Genomic DNA, 4,466 nt, shown 5'->3' with positions numbered 1-4,466 from the left:
TTTAACTATAATAGGTCTCTTATATAGGCAGTGAGGGCCTCAAGACGGAAAGCAATAAACCTTGAAGCGTGAAATTTGTTTTGTGATTGATTATTCAAATCGACGAAGAGGCTGATGGCGAAGCATCACCTTATATGGTTGGTTTGTAGGAGGTAGTGAAGCGTACTTGATTAGTAATTGGCTGTCAGTGGCGGTGGAAGTGCAAGTGTTCCTTGAGGTGATGAAGATGCAGTTTGGACTTTTAGGGGCTCGTAAGTGATGTTAACGATTTTAGAGACAATGGATCGGTGTGCTCATGTCACGGTGATTTTTATTCCCCTTCTTTTCTTTTTTTCAGTATTAGATTTTGTTGAGTGAGATCCTAGGAGCGTTGAAGCCGCATCAGACAAACGACACCAAATGATCTGGCAACAGATATTTTTTAATTAGTGACAATTGATTTATTGTCCTTTTTATAATAGGGTTTAGGTTTTTGAAGACCATTAAAATTTTAATTCTCCCGGCTATTAGAAGACATGTATCGATAAATCTTTGAGAACATCATATGACGGTCTCCAAGGTCCGGTCAATTTTAATTTAATGCAATTATAGCGCATTTCCATATTTGTTTCCATATTAAGTAGCACGACTAGTTTTATGAAGGCATGATTTGTGACAATAGCACACTCTCTCCATTCTCTTTTATAAACAATTTTTACTTTTTAAATTCATTAAATAATTGATTTATCTAGTCTATATGTAGTTTAAATATATCATTCATTTAATGAACGTAAAAAAAAATTTATTTATAAAAGAAAATGGAAGAAATACACGATGATAAAAAAAGAAAACTACGATATGATTGTAGTGAATGAGTTATAGGTGGAGTATCGCATACATCTAGTGATAAGAATAAAATATACACTTATTTTGTAGGTTATAATCTTTTGTATTGAAACACTTATTATGAAGTACTTAGTATATTACTTAAATTTGACAATATGGAAATCAATATTAAAACATGTAATCATAAATATCAATTACGAATCACCTCAAAAACAAGTCAAAACTACTCAAATAAAACCCAACATCTTCACATTACACATTTGTACGATTAAGATAATTGCTGCAAAAAGATGGGGGAAGAAATAGAAATAGAAATAATACTAAACGGCTGAAAAGTCACAAAGAAAAGTGCAAAATTGGTACTCATTGTACCAAACAAAAACCATATCTTATAGGATAATAGAACTTCCATCCAGGTTTCGACACATTACCAAACACTGTCCCACAATAGCAACAAGTCTTGTATCACATTTAATAGCAAAAGCTGGAGGCGGCACTAGCCAATAAAAATTGATTTAACCTAAAAAATTAAGACCCTTGACTCAATTTAAGCCTAGTTAATATTTCTAGCTACCTCTTATAAATTGAACCATCTCCTTCTTCTTCATACACATCTTCAATATACAAAACAACTTCAACTGAAGTTTCACTTCTATCTATCTCTTTAGCAAATAGTTTATCCTTTTATACATTTCACATTAAGAATGGCCAATTCTCGCATTGCACGGTTTTTCATGGAGGTGGCACCACCGCAATATGTTAGTGCAGTGAGGCGTAGAACAACAAAGATGATGGAAACCATTACCGAAGAGGATAGAGAAATTAGCTTGAATTGTGGTGTAATTTCACCATCCAAAATTTCGTCAGCTATTTCAGCTTCATCACCTGCTTCTTCTACATGTGCCTCATCTACCAATTCAAGTGTTAATACTAGGTACTTTTTGAAGGAAGTTCATAGAACACTCTCAAGTTTGAATAACTGAAGCACTATTTTGGGTAACCTAATGGAGTAAAAAACATTTGATTGATGTTTCCATGTAAAGCTGCAATATTTCTTTTTGTTGTTGTTGCTCTCTTATCTTTTATGTAATAATTAATGTCTTGTTCAATGTTTCTATGAACAAGGATATAGTTAAGACTTAACATTATAATTATATAGAGACTCCAGCATCTGTGTTCTCTATGTACAGGCTCAAACTTTTCTATCAATACTCAAAACTAAAATGCCACAAGATTTGGCATGCATATCAAATGTGGAATAGACTCATATAAGCCGATATTTAAAACAATAATTATAAATTCTGCCTCTTAAAGTATAGCAATGGGTTAATAGTTAGTATTGTTAAGAAGTTAGTTAGAGAAGTTATAACTAACTTATACCTTGCATGGTTGTGCATAAATATCAAAGCCAAAGGCTTAATGCATTAGTGAGAAATTATCCAATAACAAGTAAAGCTTGCTCTCACTCCTGCATGCTCATCATTCTCACATGCACGAACACATTCATCATCTTGATGACAATTCTCTCATCCTACATAAGGGGACCGTGAATCAGGTGACTCAGGTGTATCCCACCATATTAGCTATAACTTTTCCTATTTGCAATATATTAAATCATGTGTTGGACCAAATAAAGTAATTGTTGGTAATGGTCATAGTCTACAAGTTCAAGCAGTAGGAAACACAAAGTTTAAATTAGCTCTTGTGTCAAATTCTTACCTAAAATTGGCTGATTCATGTGCCCAAAATCACTAGAAATCTTTTTTCAGTTTCAAAATTTGCAAAAAATTCAATCAGGTGTACTTTGAATTTCGTCCTAACACATGTTTTGTGAAATCTCAGGCATCTAATTAAGTGTTGCTCGAAGGATTCCTAGATGAGCGTGGATATTGTTTCAATAATCTGAATGTGGAACCCCAAATGTGTAGCTTGAAGCCTGAGTCATCTCATGTATGTCCTATAGCGAATAATATAATTGCTGAAAGTAAGCATGTAATTACTGGGAATATGGAGAGAATGACCTCTTTCTTTTTCTATTGGACTTGTCAAAACCAGTCACAACACCACACACCTTGCATAACTCTAAAATCTTAAACAAATCTTAAAAAAAAACCTTAAATCCAATAACAGGACCTCCTTAATAATCACAAATCCCTAAAGATGAGATTTAGATCCACATGACAAATGGAAAAATATGAGGTGGAAGATAAAAGAATTTGTTTGCAAGCACTAAAGAGGGATTCAAAACTCTTCTTGAAAATGAGAGAACAAGTGAGTTATGAGTTTTCAAATCAATGTTGGAATTTATGTTTTCTAACTTTTTTGAAAGGTTTTGAAAGAAAAAACTATTTATGTGTTAGAGATCTAGCACAAAAATGAGTGAAAATGATGTATGATTCAAGTCATAAGATAGAGATATGATTTGAGTCTGAGAGCCAAATGATTTGAATCAGGAAGCAAAAATTGCATAAAACTCATTTGTGTGATTCGATTCACAAGAACTGTGATTCAATTGACATGACCCGAGTCAGAAAAAGTGGTGATTCGAATTATAGTTCCATAAGCAAGCCAGGAAGTTCCTCCGTTCAGTGTGATTCGAATCAAACATTATTGTGATTCAAATCAGTGTTGTAATTTGAATCATGTAGTTTGTGATTCGAATCATGAAAAATGGAAAATGATTCATGAGCTCCCTGAAAATCTAATTTGAGTCGGACAAACAGTGTGATTTGAGTCACATTCGAAGAATATCAATTTTACAAAATTTCAAAAGGTTTTTAGATTCTACTATATTTATAACTTGAATCATTCTCAAACATAGTTCTTGATCCAAAAACTCAATAGATTGACTTAAATCATATTGCTTAAACTATAATCAAACACTTTGATTTATGCATGCTAACATGGATTTAAAAGTTAACTTAAAATGCGCAATTGACGAGGAAACTCAAGTAAATAAATAAATAAAACCAAAAGCTTAATAGACAAGCAATCAAAAAATTGACCAATGAGGAAAACAAATGCAACTTCACTTAGCCCTACCACTTAAAGAAAGAAAAAACTCAAAAAGAAACCCCAACTCCCTAGGAAGAGCTAACAGAACTCCTTAACCACCGACAAATCTTATTCTGAACACTAGAATCTAGGTTACAAGTAAAAAATAAATGGGAGGTTGATTCAGGCCAATCCCTAAAAAAGATATGAGAGATACCCCTAGGTTAACACATTGATCTTCCGCTTGAACAGGTTTTCCCTAATCGAGAATCTGTCATGTGGAAGTTGTCAAGAAAAGACCACCACCTTAGAAGGAGCCCAACTATCCTAGATAAGGAGAAGAGTTAGATTCTCACTATATAAAATAGCCTTGGGTGAAGAACAAGGGTTAACTTGGATATGATAAGTGACAACACGGAGAACAAACTATCTCTAGTATGTCTCCAAATTCACCTATCACTCTCCTTACTAAATTGAAACTCTTGTAGGACCAAAAAGAAATGAGAGGCCATATATTCTTCATGGATGAAGAACGGTATCCTCCAACCAAAGCCCCAGGAAACTCTCCCTTCTTCCCACCTCCCAATCTCACCCACGGTGTCTACTTACTTGTGGAAGATGGTGAAGAGTCTCTGAAACCTAGTCTT

Source organism: Vicia villosa, linkage group LG5 (assembly GCF_029867415.1).
Source record: "Vicia villosa cultivar HV-30 ecotype Madison, WI linkage group LG5, Vvil1.0, whole genome shotgun sequence".
Taxonomy (NCBI): Eukaryota; Viridiplantae; Streptophyta; class Magnoliopsida; order Fabales; family Fabaceae; genus Vicia; species Vicia villosa.
This window is presented reverse-complemented; position numbering follows the sequence as displayed.